This window comes from Geotrypetes seraphini, chromosome 8 (assembly GCF_902459505.1).
Source record: "Geotrypetes seraphini chromosome 8, aGeoSer1.1, whole genome shotgun sequence".
In the NCBI taxonomy this organism is placed as follows: Eukaryota; Metazoa; Chordata; class Amphibia; order Gymnophiona; family Dermophiidae; genus Geotrypetes; species Geotrypetes seraphini.
In genome coordinates, this window is record NC_047091.1 from 43094346 (window position 1) to 43115526 (window position 21181).

The window sequence follows — 21181 nt, forward strand, 5'->3', positions numbered from 1 at the left end:
CATAAGGCTGAAAGTTTGCCTAGGACAGAGCTTCTCAAGCTGTGAGTTAGGACCCCAGATGGGGGTCACAAAAGCTACATTTGAGGTCATGACCTGGGTGGGCTCTTCATATATGCATCATTATTTTGGCTGTTTGTCGGTAGGTCTATTCTAAAATACAAAAGAAACTGATATCCATATGTGACATACTGACTTGGACGTCCTTATTCTGAGTTAGATGTCCTTTCTACAATCTGCTTCTATGTTTCTTAAAAATTGGAGAAAAGAGAGATTGTGGGTCAAACTGATACCTGATCAGAGCATTTAATGCATCTAGCCCTGTGTGTTTTTAAAAGTTAGAAAGGAGGTTAGATTAAAAGTCATGCAGCCTCATTTTGTATAGGGTGAATAGGCTGGAAAAGGACATTTGTCAAGATGTTAGATATTTTACTAAAGGCTCACTGAATGTGAAGCCTTTTGTAAAATAGATATGTGGTCACAGAAAAATACATGTGTTGGTGGCACATACAGGGAGAACACCCATTTTACAAAAGCATGCTAAATAAAAAGAGAGCTGACAGCACCGTACATACAGTATAAGTGATGGCACTTAATTAGGTTTAGAACAAAGAACAGGAGTAACAAATCCACAAAACTCAAAGACACAGGGTAAGGAGTGAATTCAATTTTTTTTCATAAAGATTCTTTATTCATCCAAAAAACTCAATGACTCAACATGTACATGTTTCGGCCAAGTCGGCCTGCTTCAGGAGTCTTGAAAATGAATTAAATTATCTTTCACACGCTGAGGATTGTTCTGCCTCGCACATGAATTCATTAGAAGATATGATATCATTTCAACAACTGTTAAGTCATTTCATTTGAGAGTAATTTAATTTATTTTCAAGACTTCCAAGACTCCGGAAGCAGGCCGACTTGGCCGAAACATTTACATGTCGAGTCATTGAGCTTTTTGGATGAATAAAGGACCTTTATGAAAAAAATTGAATTCACCAGTCTATATAGGACATTTCCACTCCTTACCCTCTGTCACTTAATTAGGGTTATCCCAGGACAAGCAGGCAGCCTATTCTCACATATGGGTGACGTCATCCACGGAGCCCCGATGCGGACAACCTCACAAGCATACTTGCTTGTAGTAAACTTTAGAAGTTTTGAGTCAGCCGCACTATGCATGTGCAAGTGCCTTCCCGCCCAGCACAGGGCGAGTCTCCTCAGTTCTCAGTTTTCCGCAGCCTGCGGGCTTCAACTTTGCAGCAGCTATCTTCCCTCCTATGTCCCGGCCAGTCATGAGCTTCAAGAAGTGTAGCCAGTGCCAGCGTGCAATTTCTCTCACGGACCCACATAGCTGGTGCCTTAAGTGTCTCGGGCCTAACCATAGTCCTAAGTCATGCGAGAGCTGTGCTACTCTTCAACCTTGAGCCCTTAAACGTCCCACCAATGAATCACTGTGAAAGTGACCCTTACACATGCATAGAGCTGGCAGGGGAACCCCAAAGCAGCCTCCTGCCACTCAGCTGTTCTGGGCAGGAATTTCTTTTTTTTTTTTTTATGGACACAGATGTTGTGCGTGTTATCTCTCCCCATTACAAAAAAAAAAGTCATACTGGCCCCCTCCTGACACCCCTCCCTGATGACAACCTTGGGTCTCCAAGCCCCACAACGATGATGGCAGCCTCTGCAACAGTGACGCACCCGGAGAGACAGGAGAGATGCCCACTCCCTCTTGCCTCAGCAACCCAGTTGTGCATCTTGGCCACCTGGACCACCCCAACACTCCCCCCAGGCCTCTCCCATGCTCCCCCCAACATCCCCCACCCTACATTAAGATCCCCCCCACCACCTTACTAAGACCCCAATAGACAGCCCTTGTGGTCTGGTGGGTCATGTCAGAACCCCCCCCCAGCCCTCCCCTGTACCTCATAGAAGCTGGCAAGAGGGATGCCCACTCCCTCTTACCAGCAGGCCCTGGGATGCACCAGGGAGGGACCTAAGGCTCTGATTGGCCTGGATACCTTAAACCCCTCCTATGGGAGAGTCCTTAGGTATCTGGGCCAATCAGGGTCTTAGGCAACCTTCCCTATGCATCTATGCCAAGCCACACACCTCCCCTCTCGATGACCTTTTTTTTAATTGGGCAGTTATCGTGCATGTGTAATAGACACACAGAATCTGTACCCATTAAAAAAAAAAAAAAAAGCATGGTGTGTTATAAATATATTAATTTCAGGGCTGAACTATGGGTAGGACAGGTAAGTGATTGATCTTGACCAGTAGCTTTTTTCAGATCATTAAAAGTGATCACTTTTTTTATGCATTGGGAAGCCATGTTAGAGCATCAATCGCTCTGCTAGTTTACATGGCATTTCCATATTAATTACCTTATTTGCCATGGCTGGATCGGAGAATGAGCGTGGTGAGCCATTTTGTGCATCGGGTTGGCAAATCTGATCATCGCTAAACCAATCATAGTAAAATAGTAACATAGTAGATGACGGCAGATAAAGACCCGAATGGTCCATCCAGTCTGCCCAACCTGATTCAATTTAAATTTTTTAATTTTTTCTTCTTAGCTATTTCTGGGCAAGAATCCAAAGCTTTACCCGGTACTGTGCTTGGGTTCCAACTGCCGAAATCTCTGTTAAGACTTACTCCAGCCCATCTACACCCTACCAGCCTTTGAAGCCTTCCCCAGCCCATCCTCCTCCAAAAAGCCATATACAGACACAGACCGTGCAAGTCTGCCCAGTACTGGCCTTAGTTCAATATTTAATATTATTTTCTGATTCTAAATCCTCTGTGTTCATCCCACGCTTCTTTGAACTCAGTCACAGTTTCACTCTCCACCACCTCTTTCGGGAGCGCATTCCAGGCATCCACTACCCTCTCCGTAAAGTAGAATTTCCTAACATTGCTCCTGAATCTACCACCCCTCAACCTCAAATTATGTCCTCTGGTTTTACCATTTTCCTTTCTCTGGAAAAGATTTTGCTCTACGTTAATACCCTTCAAGTATTTAAACGTCTGAATCATATCTCCCCTGTCTCTCCTTTCCTCTAGTGTATACATATTCAGGGCTTCCAGTCTCTCCTCATACGTCTTCTGGCGCAAGCCTCCTATCATTTTTGTCGCCCTCCTCTGGACCGCCTTAAGTCTTCTTACGTCCTTCGCCAGATATGGTCTCCAAAACTGAACACAATACTCCAAGTGGGGCCTTACCAATGACCTTAACAGGGGCATCAACACTTCTTCCTTCTACTGACTATGCCTCTCTTTATACAGCCCAGCATCCTTCTGGCAGCAGCCACTGCCTTATCACACTGCTTTTTCACCTTTAGACCATCAGACACTATCACCCCAAGGTCCTTCTCCCCGTTCGTGCATATCAGCTTCTCTCCTCCCAGCATATACGGTTCCTTCCTATTATTAATCCCCAAATGCATTACTCTGCATTTCTTTGCATTGAATTTTAGTTGCCAGGCATTAGACCATTCCTCTAACTTTTGCAGATCCTTTTTCATATTTTCCACTCCCTCTTCGGTGTCTACTCTGTTACAAATCTTGGTATCATCTGCAAAAAGGCACACTTTTCCTTCTAACCCTTCAGCAATGTCACTTACATACATATTGAACAGGATTGGCCCCAGCACCGAACCCTGAGGGACTCCACTAGTCACCTTTCCTTCCTTCGAGCGACTTCCATTAACCACCACCCTCTGGCGTCTGTCCGACAGCCAGTTTCTGACCCAGTTCACCACTTTGGGTCCTAACTTTAGCCCTTCAAGTTTGTTCAACAGCCTCCTATGAGGAACTGTATCAAAGGCTTTGCTGAAATCCAAATAAATTACATCTAGCATATGTCCTCGATCCAGCTCTCTGGTCACCCAATCAAAAAATTCAATCAGGTTCGTTTGGCACGATTTACCTTTTGTAAAGCCATGTTGCCTCGGATCCTGTAACCCATTAGATTCAAGGAAATACACTATCCTTTCTTTCAGCAACACTTCCATTATTTTTCCAACAACTGAAGTGAGGCTCACCGGCCTGTAGTTTCCTGCTTCATCCCTGTGACCACTTTTATGAATAGGGACCACATCCGCTCTCCTCCAATCCCCAGGAATCACTCCCGTCTCCAGAGATTTGTTGAACAAGTCTTTAATAGGACTCGCCAGAACCTCTCTGAGTTCCCTTAGTATCCTGGGATGGATCCCGTCTGGTCCCATCGCTTTGTCCACCTTCAGTTTTTCAAGTTGCTCATAAACACCCTCCTCCGTGAACGGCGCAGAATCTACTCCATTTTCTCGTGTAACTTTGCCGGACAATCTCGGTCCTTCTCCAGGATTTTCTTCTGTGAACACAGAACAGAAGTATTTGTTTAGCACATTTGCTTTCTCCTCATCACTCTCCACATATTTGTTCCCAGCATCTTTTAGCCTAGCAATTCCATTTTTTATCTTCCTCCTTTCACTAATATATCTGAAAAAATTTTTATCTCCCTTTTTTACATTTTTAGCCATTTGTTCTTCCGCCTGTGCCTTCGCCAAACGTATCTCTCTCTTGGCTTCTTTCAGTTTCACCCTGTAGTCCTTTCTGCTCTCCTCTTCTTGGGTTTTTTTATATTTCATGAACGCCAACTCTTTCGCCTTTATTTTCTCAGCCACTAGGTTGGAGAACCATATCGGCTTCCTTTTTCTTTTGTTTTTATTGATTTTCTTCACATAAAGGTCCGTAGCCATTTTTATCGCTCCTTTCAGCTTAGACCACTGTCTTTCCACTTCTCTTATGTCCTCCCATCCTAACAGCTCTTTCTTCAGGTACTTTCCCATTGCATTAAAGTCCGTACGTTTGAAATCTAGGACTTTAAGTATCGTGCGGCCGCTCTCCACTTTAGCCGTTATATCAAACCAAACCGTTTGATGATCGCTACTACCCAGGTGAGCACCCACTCGAACATTAGAGATACTCTCTCCATTTGTGAGGACCAGATCCAATATCGCTTTTTCCCTTGTGGGTTCCGTCACCATTTGTCTGAGCAGAGCCTCTTGAAAGGCATCCACAATCTCCCTACTCAACTTTCTTCCATTTTTCTGCTTTCTTCTCAAAATCTACCAACTTTTCCATGTCATCCCTTCCCTTCCCATCAATCCATGTGTACCATCTCCTCCCTCTTTCTTCTCCCCTATTCCCATCTATCCATAAGAAGCATTTCTTCTATTTTTCTTCCCTTCCACACCCATCACTGTGCACCATCTCCTCCCTTTCTCTCCCTCTCCCATGGTCTGACATCTCTGTTTTCTCCCTTCCCCTCTCCTCTGGTCTGGCATCATTCTTCTCTCCTTCCCACAGTCTGGCATCTCTCTCCTCTCCCATGGTCTGGTATCTCTCAATCCTTCCATCCCCTTTCTTGTGGTCCATCTTTCTCCTTCCCTTCACCCCTTCCTGCAGTCTGGCATATCTCTCTCCCCTCTTTTCCTTCCATTATCTGGTCTGGCATCTCTCTCTCCTTATCCTTCCAGTAGTCTAACATTTTCCTCTCCCTCCTTCCATCACCCTTCTCCAGAATCTGACATCTCTCCCATCCTTGAGACATCTCTCCTCCCTCCCAGTGTAGCATTTCTCCCTCCCTTCCTCCTTTCTGCCCCCTGCAGTCCAACATCTCCTCTCCCTTCCTCCTTTCTGGTTCCCCTTCCAATACAACATTTCTCCCTCCTTTCCCTCCACCAGTCCAACATTTTTTTCTCTCTGCCTTCTGCATGCTTCCTATCCTCTGGTTCTCATTCCCTCCCCCAACCAACATTTCTCCCCCTCCCTCTTCCTTCATGAATCTAACGTTTCATTCTCTGACATCTCGCCCATTTCCTGAGTGTGACATTTCTCCTTCCCGCCCTCCCCATCCACCATCTCTCGCTCTCCCTCCATGAGTTCAACATTTTCTGCATCTAGCACACTTTCTCTCTCTCTCCTCACCCCCTTCCCTCTAGTGTGACATTTTTCCTTCCTTCCCACCTCTCCACCCCCCTCCCCAGTCCACTTCTCCCTCTCTGTCTCCTTGCGCACTCTCTTCCCTGGCTCATCTCTACCCCACCCCACAATCTACCTTCATTTGCAGCCCAAAGGATGTCGCTGGTGGTAGCCAATCACATACGCTACCCTGCCACCGGCACTAGCACCTCTTCTCTACTGCGGGCCCGCTTCTAATGAAATAGAAGTTACATCAGAGAGGGCGGGCCGCAGTAGTGAGATGATGCCAGTACCGGCAGCAGGGCATCATATGGGATTGGCTGCTGCCAGCGACATCCTATGGGCTACAAATGAATGTAGAACCACCCCTGCTCTAAAACGATGATCATGCCAATTTGGGGGGAGACTCCCCCCCTCTCATTTTGACACCTATGCATTGTGGTATGTTTATTTGTGATAGTGACTGGAGTTAAACATGACTAGGTCAGAGAAAAGACAGAGAGAACCCAGGATCCCATGTCTGTGCTATTTAGATAAACCTGTAATCTGAAAAAGAGGTAGCATTACTAACATTACTCATTTGAATAAATCTCATTAGATCCTAATGAAGTCTGTTTCCTCCGCAGTGTGGTGCAATTTCTCCTGCCCATGACAGCACTGGTGAAAGGAATGAAGAGATAAGAACAGTAGCATCAACAGGAAAGTCAGGGCATAGGAATAGAGTTTCTCAAACTAGAAACTAAAAATGACTCAGAGGATGAGGGATGAGTATAGGGATACAGAGCCTGTCAGCTCTAGGACTGGATGCCATCAGGGGATGGATATAAGGATAGAGTTTGCCTGCAATATTGTAGGGCTTCTCTGGTGTATGAGGGAGTTTAGCCTAAGGTGTTTTCGTTCTGTGTTTCCATGCATGAGCAAGGTAGTTTCTTTCTAACAATTCTGCTATTCCCCAGTGTGAAAACAGTGCAGTGAAATAAATTACACACCCTGCTGCCCCCTCACTCTTGTATGGCCACTGCAGCCCTCCATCCCCATGCCCTTCTATGCTCTCTAAGCTCATTAACTAGCTCTGTGGGAGCTGCATAATATATCAAATAGAAAACAAAAGCCAGAGCTGAAATATTAAACAGATTTAAATCTCCTTCTGTATGCATTTCCTGGTTGAAGGCTTTCAATGTTATTCTAGGGCCTCAGGGGATGATCCTCTTTCTTGCACGCTAATGAAATGGTACTAAACTTGGCTTTATACACAGCTGATGGCTCATCTCTCCTCAACTGCTCCCAGGAGAGGAGCCACTGCTACTGAGAAGGGACAAATCATGGCATGCTGACTGACACTGACAGGGCACTGCTGGGAGGAAGCCCAAACTTCTTCAGTCCCAAGCAGGGCTAGTTGTAGACATGCTGGACTCAGAGTAGAAATCAAGGAAGGGGCCTACTTATCCCTTCTCCTCCCTGCCCCTCCCCCATTCTCCCCACCTGCCATTACTGCCACACAAAAATTATGTTAAATGACTTCTTCACATACAAAACACAGACAGACCTTCACCAAATACAGAAAAAAAGATCACAAATAGAAATAAAAACTTAAAGACCAAAATTACATGGGACAAATGTAAGGTGATCATACGTCCCGTTTTGAACGGGACAGTCCCTTTTTCACATCCCCTATCCCATTGTCCCCACTCACAGCTTCGGGACACCCGAAATGTCCCGTTTTCAGAGAGGGCGTCCCAAAGCTGTGAGTGGGGACAACGGGACAGGGGATCGCAACCTCCTATCTCTCCCTCCCGACCCTCCCAGCGAGTTGACAACCTCCCTCCAGTAGCATCGGCAGCTGCAGCAAGCTAAATAGGCTGCTTCGCGGCTTTCTCCTGCCAGCGAAGCATCACTGATGATGTCATTGGTGAAGCGGCAGAGGGATTCGCGGGCAGGAGAAAGCCGCTGAAGCAGCCTGTTTAACTTGCTGCGGCTGCCAACACTACTGGAGGGAGGTTGTCAACTCGCTGGGAGGGTCAGGAGGGAGAGATAGGAGGGTCAGCGAGGGTTCGATTGGGAGGGGGGGAGAAGAAGTCTGCCTCGGTGCTCCATTACCTTCTTCGGGCAGCAGCAGCATTTACAATTCGCTGCTGTTTCCGGCTTCAGGCCTTGCTCTCTGCCGGGTCCTGCCTACTTCCTGTTTTCATGAAGACAGGACCCGCCAGAGAGGAAGGCCTGAAGCTGGCAACAGCAGTGAATTGTGAATGCTCCTGCTGCCCGAGAGGAAGGCCTGAAGCTGGCAACAGCAGTGAATTGTGAATGCTCCTGCTGCCCGATGAAGTTCTTGGGTGACAAGGAGGAAAGGGAGCAGAGGGGGAGAGAATTGGGGAGAGTGTTGAAGGAAGATGAGGGAGGGAATGAAAGGAAATGCCAGGGCTTGGAGGGAAGGAGGAAGGTATGCCATCCCAAGGGAAAAGGAAGAAGGAGATGTCAGAGCATGGAGGGGGAGGGAGAGATAGAAGAAAAGGAAAGGAGAGAGATGCCGGGAATCAGGGAAGAGATAATGCCAGACCATGGGGGAAGGAAAGAAAGGAGAAGAGAGAGAGATGCCAGAGCATAAGGGAGGGGGTGGAGACAGAGAGAGAAAAATGGAGAGGTGACAGAGCTGAAATCAATCATGTACAAAGAAGAGAAGGGGCACGGGATAGATAGTTTATGGAAGGAGCATAAAAAGAGGGAAGATGCCATATGGAAGAGAGAGGGCGGACACTGGATGGAAAGAGCACAGAGGGCAGTGAATGGAAGGGGCGAGATAGAGGGTGAACAGTAGATGGAATGGATAGAGAGAGGGAAACAGACACTGAATGGAAGTGTGGGGGAGAGGAGGGACAGCCGCTGAATGGAAGTGTGAGGGACAGGGGGATCAGACACTGGAAGGAAGTGGAGAGGAGAAAGAAAAAAGGGCACATGCAGGATTGAGGGAAGAGGATAGAGTTAGTTACTGGAAGAGGTGAGGGAAAGAGGTGGCAAGCTATAGGTAGACACAGTGAAAGAGGGAAATTGAGGACTGAATAGTAAAAAAGAATTTAGACAGAGGCAGAAAATAAATTGAGAAGGAAGACCAGGGAAGAACAGGAGGAAGAGAGCGGAGAGAGAGATACCAGAGCAGGGGGGAAGGAGAGGAGACAGATACCAGACCTGGGAGGAGGAAAAGAGGAAGGAGACAGATACTAGATCCGAGGGGGAAAAAGGAGGAGAGAGATATGCTAAAATCGCTGGGAGGGAAGAAGGAAAGAAGGAGAGAAAGAGGCAGAAAAAGGGGGGGGGGGGTTGTAAGCACATTAGAAAGACTACAGAGAAAAAGGTTTTGACGAAAGTGGAAAGACAGGAGGCAGATGCATGACTATGGGAGGTTCAAACAGAGGGGGAGAGAGAGGGAGACTTGGAACAAAGGTAGAAAGTAGAACTGACACCAATCTGGGGAGGGTAACAGAGGGAAAAGAGAGAGAGACCTGGACCCAAAGGGGATGGGGCTGGATTCTGAAAGAAATGTTGAATGCAAAAGAAAGAAAGATTGGATGCACAGTCAGAAGGAAGTGCAACCAGAGACTCGTGAAATCACCAGACAACAAAGGTAGGAAAAATGATTTTATTATCAATTTAGTGATCAAAATGTGTCTGTTTTGAGAATTTATGTCTGCTGTCTATATTTTGCACTATATTTGTCTATTTTTCTATAGTTACTTAGGTGACATTGCATATTTTAAAGTAATTTGCCTTGACATCTTTGAAAAAACCCTGAAACTCGTAAATGATAATTAATATTTTCTCTGCGTACAGTGTGCATTGTGGTTTTTTTTTTCATATTTTATGTTTACCATTATGAATTAATAAGATATTGTGTATACAATAAAATGAATGGAAGAAATTGTGGGTGGGGCTAGGGTGGGGCTGGGGGTGGGGCTAGGGTGGGATTTAGGGCGGGACTGAATATTAATAGATATCCCGTTTTGATGAAAAAATAAATGGTCACATTAGACAAATGGCCCATCCAGTCTGCCCATCCACAGCATCCACTAGCTTCTCTTCTCCTTCAGAGATCCCACTTGCCTGTCCCATGCTTTCTTGAACTCAAATATAGTCTTTGTCTCCACCAGCAAAAGCGGAGATCGGAGGTGCAGCAAAGAGTAGGGGAGAGAGAAGGAGTAGAAGAGCAGGCTCAGAGGAGGAGGCAGAGAGTCAGAGCTCAGGAGGCAGAGAGGGAAGAAAGCTCGGGGCAGCGGCGAGAGTTAGCTCCGCCCACCCCCACCGCGTCGGCAAGGCAGCGCCGAACTCCCCCCTTAAAAGGAAGGAGCCATAGAAGGAGCCAGGAAACTCGGGCACCAGCAAACTCACACCAAGCGGGAAGGTAGGTACAAATCCCAGACTTTAGCTAGCTACACAACAGGGCACACTCCTTCACATACCACACACCTAGAGGGGAAACGAGTACTCACTGACTCCATCACTGACTCCAGCACTGTAACGCAAGCAGACTCAGAACACACAATAAGCCAACAGACTCACAACAAGCAGGAAGGCAGCCACAAGACTCAGTCTTTAGCTAGTTACACAGCAGGGCACACACTCCCTCACATACCACACACCTAAAAGGGGAAACAAGCACTCACAGACACTAATACAGTAACACTAGTGGACGCAGATCAAACAGTAACACTAACAGACTCATAACATAAAGGAAGGTAGAAACCAGGAAGCCAGTAAACATCCAGACAACAGAGACAGAAGGTCCACAACCGATTCGCTCAAACAACTCAGAAGGGGGACAAGAGATGGATGCCCAAGGAAGTCAGAAGGTGAGCTTTCCAGTCTTCTGCACCGACTGCAATATGTATGACTACCTCCCTTCGGGGACTAGGGCATACATTTTCAGTCGTTGCATGGAGCTGGATAGCTTGAAACGGCAGGTCCAGCTGCTAGAGGAGACAGTGCAGAATCTAAAATAACTCCTCATCTTTGAAGAGGAAATCCGCGAATAGGAGAGGCTTCTAGTGCAGTTCAATCCAAATGAAGAGATCAAGGAACTAGAAAGATACATCGAGGAAGCACACCAGCAGCATGTGAGGAACTGTTCCCGAACAACTCAGGAAAACGGCCTGGACAAGAGAAGAGAAAACACCCCTGCAAATACTGGAGAGAAGGAAGCGGAGACAAGGGGCGATCACACACCAGGAGCAAGAGGGAGACTGCCTGGGGACACCCCCCCCCCCACCCGAAGAGCAGAAAACAATTTCAGGAGTATCACAGGAGGGAGAAGATCGGTCGCACACCATGGATGTGGACTTACGACCCCTAAGGAACCACTGAATGCAGAAGCTGGGGATCATCGTGGGAGACTCCATCGTATGGCATGTGGAAAGCTACACCGCAGGAGGGAGAGAGGATAGAATCGTCACCTGCCTGCCGGGAGCAAGAGTGAAGGATGTGGCCAACAGGATCTCCAGGAACATAGACAGCGCAGGGGGAGAGGACACTGCTGTGCTTATCCACGTGAAACCAACGATGTGAGCAGACGGAAGTATGACAGGGAAGAAATAAAGGGCCAGTTTCGCGCACTCGGAAGAATACTGAAGATCAGGGAGGTGAAGTTGGCCTTCTCTGAGATCCTCCCGGATGAGACGATGGTGCGAAGAGGAAGGCTTTGACTTTGTGCGCAATTGGACAACGTTCTGGGGAAGAAGCAAGAACTACAGGAAGGATGGACTGCACCTCAACGAGGAAGGAGCAAGAGTATTGGCAGGCAACATGAAGAGAGCCATCGAGAAGGCTTTAAACTAAAAGACAGGGGAAAGCCGACAGTCGAAGGTCGACAGTCGAAGGTCCTGGCAATAGGATGTCCCATAGAAGGAATTACGGACAGCTACTCAGGCATAGGAGGGGACGCGCACAAAGCATATAAGGGAAACAACACAGGAGCAGAAAGAAATACCGTAAAAAAATCAAGGGAGACTGCTAAACTTAAAGAGTCCAAGAAGGTAACACACAGGGAACTCAAATGTATGTATACGAATGCAAGAAGTTTGAGAAACAAAATGGGAGAATTAGAAGCAATAGCGAAAAACGACGAACTGGAAATCATTGGCATAACAGAAACCTGGTGGAATGACGAAAACAAATGGGATAGAGTACTACAGGGATACAAACTGTACAGAAGAGATAGAATGGGGCAAAAAGGTAGAGGTATTGCCCTATATGTTTGTGAAGAAATAGAATCTGTGAGACTGACTATGATGGAAGAAAAAGAGAAGCTGGAATCCCTCTGGATAAAAATTCCCAGACACAACGGTGCTGACACAAAGGTTGGCCTTTACTACCGACCGCCAGGATAGGGGGAGGAAACCGACTCGGAAATGATAGAGGAAATTAAACACGAATATAAGACGGGTAATATTGTAATCTTGGGGGATTTCAACTTTCCAGGGATAGACTGGGACCTGGGAACTTCAAATTGTGAAAAGGAGGCAATGTCCTGGAAGTGCTAGGGGTCTGCTTCCTGGAACAATTGGTGGGAGAGCCGACAAGAGAAAACATCACCTTGGACTTGGTCCTAAGCAGCATTACGGGGCCGGCTAAGGAAGTAGAAGTCACAGTCCCGCTGGGGACGAGCAATCATAACAGGATCAACTTCAAACTCAATGTCGGAAAGGGGAAAGGTACTAAAACCTCAACCACGACTTTAAATTTTAAAAGGGGAAGATACGATAGCATGAGAACCATGGTGAAATAACAGATCAAGAAAAAATGGGCAAAGTCAAAACAGTAGAACAGGCATGGTCCCTACTGAAAAATACTATCACAGAAGCACAAAGCCTCTACATTCCACGGATGTCCACAGCAAAGAAAACCAAACGCAAAAGAGAGCCAGCGTGGCTTACTAAAGAGGTTAAGGAAGCCATAAAAGAAAAGAAGGACTCCTTGAAAGCATGGAAACGCACGAAAACAACCAAAACTTGGAACAAACACAAGGGTGATCAGAAGAAGTGTCACAGGACAGTGAGGGATGCCAAAAAGGACTATGAGGAGAAAATAGCGCAGGAGGCAAAAAAACTTCAAGCCCTTCTTCAGGTACGTGAAAGGGAGAAAACCCACAAAAGAGGCAGTGGGACTGCTGGATGACAAGGGAAGAAAAGGGTGCATCAAGGAAGACAAACAAATCGCAGACAGACTAAATTCCTTCTTTGCGTCTGTCTTTACAAAGGAAGACACTGCAACAATTCCAGAAGCGGTAAAAGTGTTCAAAGGAGCAACAGAGGACAGCCTTACAACAGTAGAAGTGGACTTGGACCAGATTTACCGCCAGATCGACAAACTCAAAAGTGACAAATCTCCTGGACTGGACGGAATTCATCCGAGAGTCTTGAAAGAGCTAAAAGTGGAATCGGAGAACTATTGCAAAAACTTGCCAACCTGTCAATCAAAACAGGGCAGATACTGGACGACTGGAAGATAACGAACGTCACGCCGATATTTAAAAAAGGATCAAGAGGAGTACTGGGCAACTATAGACCTGTGAGTCTCACGTCAGTCCCTGGGAAGATGGTTGAGGTGCTGATCAAGGATAGCATAACCCGGCATTTAGACACACATGACCTGATGAAAGCCAGCCAACATGGATTCAGGAAAAGGAAGTCATGTTTGACGAACCTACTTCAATTTTTTGAGACAATGAACAGACCAATTAATAATAGAGAATTATATAATAATTAATAATAATTAATAATAGAATTAATAATAATTAATAATAATTAATAAGAGAATTAATAATAGAGAATTATATACTTGGATTTTCAGAAAGCGTTCAACAAGGTTCCACATGTAAGACTCCTCAGGAAACTGCAAGGCCATGGAATAGAAGGAGACATACTAAGATGGATAGGCAAATGACTGGAGAACAGAAGGCAGAGAGTGGGCATAAATGGGAAATTCTCAGACTGGGAGACTGTGATTAGCAGTGTGCCCCAGAGCTCGGTACTTGGGCCCATCTTATTTAATATCTTCATAAATGACCTGGAGGATGAAACATCCAGTGAGATCATCAAGTTTGCAGATGACACAAAACTATGCCGGGTAATCAAATCACAGAAGGACAGCGAGGAACTCCAAAGTGACTTGAGACGATTGGAAAATTGGGCTGATAAATGGCAGATGAAGTTTATTGTGGAAAAATGCAAAGTGATGCACTTAGGCAGAAAAAATAAGGAACACAAGTATAGTATGTCAGGTGCAACTCTGGGAAAAACTGAATAGGAAAGGGACCTGGGCGTATTAATCGATAGGACCCTGAAACCGTCAGCGCGAAGAACGCAAATAGAATGCTAGTCATGATAAAGAAGGGAATCACGAGTAGATCGGAGAAAGTAATACTGCTGCTTTATAAAGCGATGGTCAGACCACACTTGGAATACTGAGTCCAACATTGGTCTCCATACCTAAAGAAGGATTTAAAAATACTCGAGAGGGTGCAGAGACGAGCAATGAAGCTAATAAAGGGCATGGAGAACTTGGAATACGAGGAACGACTTAAGAGATTGGGATTGTTCTCCCTTGAGAAGAGGAGACTGCGAGGGGATTTGATCGAGACTTTCAGAATACTGAAAGGAATCGACAAAATAGAGCAGGAAAAAAAATTATTTACATTGTCCAATGTGACACAGACAAGAGGACATGGACTGAAGCTAAGGGGGGACAAGTTCAGGACAAATATCAGGAAGTTCTGCTTCACGCAACGAGTGGTGGACACCTGGAATGCTCTCCCAGAAGAGGTAATTGCGGAATCCACCGTTCTAGGATTTAAGGGTAAGTTAGATGTACATCTCCTTATGAGTGGCATAAGGTGACGTAAGTAAAGGTAAGCTAGAATGATATGGGGAATAAAACTATGCCAGGATACACCTAGTGGGGCCTCCGCATGTGCGGATCGCCGGACTTGATGGACCTAGGGTCTGTTCCGGAGATGGCACTTCTTATGTTCTTATGTTACTGGGAGACTATTCCATGCAACTACCAACCTTTGTGTTAAAAAGTATTTCCTTAGGTTATACCTGAGCCTATCACCTCTTAACTCAAACTATGCCCTCTCATTTGAGAGTTTCCTTTTCAAGTGAAAGAGATTTGCCTCATGCGCATTTATGCCACGTAGGTATTTAAATATCTCTATCATATCTCCCGTCTCCCATATTTCCTCCAAAGTATACAGATTGAGATCTTTAAGTCTGCCCCAATACGTCTTATGATGAAGACCACTGACCATTATAGTAGCCTTCCTCTGGACCGACTCCATCCTGTTCATAACTTTTTGAAGGTGTGATGTCCAAAATTGTACACAATATTGTAAATGAGGTCTCACCAGAGTCTTCTACTTCTTTTTTCCTACTGGCCATACCCCTCTCTATACATCTTTCTTGCTTTCACCATCACCTTTTCAACCTGCTTGGCCACCTTTAGATCATCACATACTATCACAATCAAGTCCACTCATCTTTCATGCACAAGAGTTCTTTACCCCCTAAACTGTACCTTCCCCTCAGGTTTTTGCAGCCCAAATGCATGATCTTGCATTTCTTAGCATTAAATCTTAGCTGCCAAATTTCAGACCATTCTTCAAGCTTCATTAGGTCCTTCCTCATGTTATTCACACCATCAGGGGTGTTTACTCTATTGCAGATTTTGGCATCATCCACAAAGAGGCAAATCTTAGCTGATAGCCTTTCAGCAATATAACTTACAAAAATGTTAAAAGAACAGGCCCAAGAATCAAATCTTGAGGCATACCACTGATAATATCCCTTTCCTCAGAGAGATCTCCATTGACAACTACCCTCTGTCACCTTCCACTCAACCAGTTCCTTACCCAGTCTGTCACTTTGGGACCCATCCCGAAGGCACTCAGTTTATTTATTAAATGCCTGTGTGGAACACTGTCAAAGGCTTTGATAAAATCTAAATACACCACATCTAGCGCACTCCCTCTATCCAATTCTCTGATCACCCAGTCAAAGATATTGATCAGATATGCCTGACAAGACCTGCCTCTAGTGAATCCATGTTGCCTCGAGTTCTGTAATAAGGATTCCAGAAACTTCACTATTCTCTGTTTTAAAAGCATTTCCATTAATTTACTTACCACAAAAGTAAATCTTACTGGCCTATAGTTCCTTACTTCTTTCTTTTGTGGAGAAGGACCACATCCGCCCTTCTCCAGTCCTCTGGTACCACTCCCAATTCTAGAGAAGTATTGAGAAGGTCAGCCAGCAGAACTGCCAGAATAGGATTACCATATTTTACAATGGAAAATCCCAGATACATATCTCCGCCCTGTTCTGCCATTCTGCCCCAGCCCCACCAAGTTCCGTCTCCAACACCACCCAGTTCCACCTCTGGCCCCACCCAGTTCCACCCCAACCCTGCCCACAGCAAGCCTCCTCTCTTCTGCGACACGTACTAGTCGCGTCTGGAGGGTCTGGAGAATGCGTGGGTGTATGAGACTTCATCCACATATGCTAAGAGGCCCTCCATATGTGGCCAGAGTTTGTCAGGGCTTTCCAAAACCCAGACAAAAGCCAGGTCCGGGAGCCCAAATGGTCCTCTATAAAGAAGACATGTCCGGGTTTTCCCAGACATCTGGTAAACCCATGCCAGAACTTTGCTAAGTTCCTTCAGTGCCCTCGGATGTACACCATACGGCCCCATTGCTTTGGTCACCTTTAGTTTAGCTAGCTCCTACACGATAATAGGCCCAGATTCACTAAACTTACCGATCCTGTAATGATTGATGCAAAACCGGTTTGACTGGTTTTGCGATTGTTCGTGTTACCTGACCCGATTCACATAACTGCTGTCCGATGTGCTTCTCTGAGCACTCACCCAATCTCCGATTCGAGTATGCTAATAAGGGAAAATGCCATGCAAAAGAAGGCAGCGATCGATTCACAAAGCAGAAGAAGAGATCCCAACTGGGTTTGCCAATCTTAAAAAGCAACTGTTTAGGACTAGTCACTCACTATCTGTGGTTGACTCTTCTGCCCTGAAATATCAGTATCCCTCCCTCCCACCCCGACAGGGCAGGATTAACCAATAGGCCAAGTAGGCACGTGCCTAGGGCCCGAAATAGTCAGGGGAGCCCGATGAAGGAGGGCATCAACATTGTTTTTTCCAAACAGCGATGGGCCCCTCCAGCATCGATCGGCAACGCGGGCCCCCCCACAATTGGCAACGCAGGCCTCACCCTGATTGGCACCACGCCCACCCCAATCGACGGAAAGTTAGACAAGCAAGCAACGTGGTTAAGAAAGGCAACGGGAACTGTAATTGTGCAAGTGGTGCTGCTTGCCCAAAGCTTCCCTCTGACGCAGCTTCCTGTTTCCACCTGGGTGCATGGTGGGGTGGGGCCCAGTGTACTTGGCCTCGACGAATTAATCCTGCCCTGCTCCCTGAACCAAAATGGTCCCTGAGGCGCCTAAGCTAATCAGGGACTTCCTCAGAGAGAACTGTGCACCCCTCCTGCTCCCGACTTAAAGGTAGGAGGGGTGACGGCGGGAAGAGCGCATTCCTCCTGCCATATTTAAAAGTTCTCAATCTACTTATGGATAGTTTTCAACTGGGGATACAAATGTCCATATACCTCACTAACCACCCAGTGTACAAATCAATATCCTACAATTTTAGATTTAATTTATGTGCAATCTATCCAGTGTAATAAATATCAAAAACTATTTTTTTTAATGTAGAATCTTCAGAAGGCTCACTTGCCTTTGAGTAAAGTTCATAAAAGGACAGTTTGTGCCCATTTCTTCAATGGATCCTTTTTTTTCTTTATTCATATATCGTGCAAACACATCAATATATATATAAAGAACTTATCTTAAAGGTGACTACAGGAGTGCCTCCACCGACATGCCATGTTTCAAATTCTTTATCAGGGTCGAGGCTCCCAGCATGAGATTAGCAGGTAACTCTCATGTTGCGCTGCGTTGAATTCCATTCGGATTGACCCATTACCAACTGCTGGAATAGTTCTCCTTGTAGAGAATCCAAGATCTCCCTACTTCTAGAAGACCATAACATAACATAACTTTATTCTTCTATACCGCCATAATTAAACAATTTCTAGGCAGTTTACACAGAAGAAGGCTGGACAATCAGTGAAATACAATTAATTAAAATACAACAAGTTTCCTAAAATATTCAATGTAAGATTTTAGTTAACAGTAATGTCCTCATCTAATATAATAAAATCTTAAGCCACGCATGCGCACTCCCACTGCGTTCGCCTGTTTTCATGAGCTGTAGGGACCCTCAGGTAGGAGTGCGCATGTGCGCTTAGGGTTCTGTTTTTCATCCTGTTTTTCAGTCTGGCCTGCTCCCTGCTCGCCTTGCCGTATTGTATTTTTTAGTTGAAAGACGCGGCGGTGGCTCCTCTCACGATCCCCGCCTGCGTCGTACTTCCAACACAGGTGGGGATCATGAGAGGAGCCGCCGCTGCGTCTTTCAACTAAAAAATACAATACGGCAAGGCGAGCAGGGAGCAGGCCAGACCGAAGCTCGGACTTGAACTGCCAGTTGGCTGGCTCCCTTGCCGGAGTTATTTTTCAGTTTAAAGGTGCCGCTGCGGCTCCTGTCACGAGCCGCACCTGCTTCAGAGAAGACTTCTAATGCAGGCGGGGATCGTTAAAGGAGCCGCCGCGGCACCTTTAAACTGAAAAATAACTCCGGCAAGGGAGTCGGCCAGATCACCACGGCAGCCACTCCCCTCCTCCCGCCCTCTCTCTGTCTGCCAAAAAAAAACAACAACAATCGCTGGCATGTAGGGGGAAAGGGGAGCTTGCAACAACAAAAACTCCTGATGCCCGTGACTGTGACCCCCCCAAAGTAAACTCCTCTGGAGCAAGGGGGGAGAGAGAGATCATTCCCATCTGTCCGAAGAAGGAACCGGCAGGTTAGATGGTCAGCTGGGGGCAGGAGCAAGGGAATCAATCATGAGATGAGGGTGGAGGACAAGGAGGAGAATGATAGTTGGGTGGGGGCGGAAAGAGATGCCTGATTGGGAGTTGGGGCCTGGGTTGGTGAGGAGAAGAGAAACATGGGATAGCCACTAGAGAGAGAGAGAGGCTTTGGGCAGGTGAGAGAAGCAGGCATTTGGAGTGCAGGTAGGAGAGAGAGAGTGCATGGATGGGGTGGGCCACCACCACCTCAGCGAACAAGAGTTAAAGGAACCCCTCCCCTCCCCTCCCCCGCCAGGAGTGTGCGGGCAACTGACCACAGCTGGATTGAGGAAAGGGCAAGGGATCCCTTAGCTGGCACCGCTGGAAGGCGGCTTCAGTGAGGGTCTGGGCAGGGAGAGCGACAGAAAGAAAGAAATAAAGATAGACAGTGGGAGGGAGAAAGAAAGATAGAAAGAAATAAAGAAAGATAGGCAGGGCAGGGAGAGAGACAAAAAGAAAAAAGATAGACAGGGCAGGGAGAGAAACAGAAAGAAAGGAAGAAAGAGACAGGGGGGCAGGAGAAAGACAGACAGACATCTATTCTAGCACCTGTTAATGTAACGGGCTTAAACACTAGTTTAGGAAATAAATTTGTCAAACAACGTTGACTTGATTACTTTTCGAAATGTCGAAAAGGGAATTACGAAGTGATGAGACTCATGGTGGGGAAGAAGATCAAGAAGAGGATAAGTACTGTTAAAACGCTAGAGCAGGCAAGGTCCCTTTTTAAAGGCACAATCATCGAGGCGCAAAATTGATATTGTGGCGGGGCCAGGGATAAGCCTAGCGCTGGCAACCCGACTCCCGCCCCAGGCGCAGGACGGAGCACTCCCTGGAGGACTCCCGCTGGATAATCCCAGTAGAAAATAGCATACACTGCTCACTTGGTAAAGTTTAGATTTTTCTTTTTATTATCCCCAGTTCAAGGCACTGGGTCTCAAGTAGTACCTCTTGGCTGAGTGGACTTGAAACAAACAATTCATTAGCAAAGCTTCTCCTTTGTGAGAGAGTCCAAACTGCCCTTCAGGCAAATAAAGCAAAAATATACAAAAACGCTTTCTTTCAGGCTGCAGCAGTTGTGCCTGAGGATACTTCAGGAAGCTCTTCCCACCTGACCCACCTGAAGTACAATGCCCCCCACTACCCTTATGCTCCTGGGATAGGGGCTGGGGAACCATCCACCCTTTTCTGACTAGTTTAAGTCCCCACCCAAAAGTTCCTCTATTCAGGGCTATGTAACATCGGGTCACTGAAGTCCCGTTCAGGCTTTTCTTGGAAGTTAATTAGGGTTCCCACCTCCTTCCCTCTTTCTGCAAGGCCTATCTCTCGGGCTCTAATTGACCCATTCACACTTCCTTACAGTCCTGCCTAAGGGAGAAAGAATGCTGCACAGAAAGATGTTAACTTTCATTCCCCTCCCCCATTCATTACCTTATTGACTGTAATTAGATAGGAGATCCCAGGCTGCCAGACTGCACTCCATTTCACTTCCTTCAGAGACCTCTATCTCTATCTCCATTAGGGACTCCCCGCTCTCTGAGGCTGGATAGGAATTCCCTTCAGGGGCAGCTACCGGCCAGCCCTGCTCTGGAAGCCTTTCTCCTCCCTTGAGCTTCTGCCTGGGAGCCAGAAGTTTGTTAATTCGTGAGGGCTGTAGGACAGCCTGTTCTTTAGCCCTGGTTTGTGGAAGAAAACTCCTAGCCGTTTCCTTCCTGCTCTGCACGGCACGTCTCTCTCTTGCAGTTCCTGAGTTCCCTTGAGTGTTCCCAGGTGTGCTGGTTTTATGCTGCAGGCTCGTTCCCACTCTCCCTCTGGGTTCGTCTTGCCTGTCAGCTCCGCCCCTTTCCTTAACCCTTCCTGGGCTAGTTTTCTTCACCAGAGGTTTTACTGGAGAACTGCCCAAGGAATTATAAAAGGGATTATAGTGCCCTAAATCAGGTATTGTGGTGTCTGCCCTTCTCTCTCTGCCTTGCCCTGCCTGTTGGCTCTTTGTAATAGGAACAGGGTTAATGGGCAGCTTCCTGGGCTTAGGAATAGGGGCAGCCCTTTGCATGGCAGGGTTTAAAACCGGGTTTAAACTGGTGACAGGAGCTTCCCTGTCACAATATATACCTTGTATTAACAAGGGATCCAAGAGGAAAAAGAACAAAGAACCGGCATGGCTCACTGTTGTGGTGAAGGAAGCGATCAGAGACAAG

General features: G+C 46.5%; 1 protein-coding gene across 1 annotated transcript in view; it reads right to left on the reverse strand.

Moving 5' to 3' along the window:
- Positions 1-20481, reverse strand: part of GNG8 (G protein subunit gamma 8) — an 82312-nt gene extending 61831 nt beyond the window's left edge. Inside the window, exon 1 of the mRNA XM_033957489.1 lies at positions 20415-20481. The gene's annotated coding sequence lies outside the window, so the exon portion shown is untranslated. The remainder of the gene's footprint in view (positions 1-20414) is intronic.
- Positions 20482-21181: the final 700 nt, after the last annotated feature.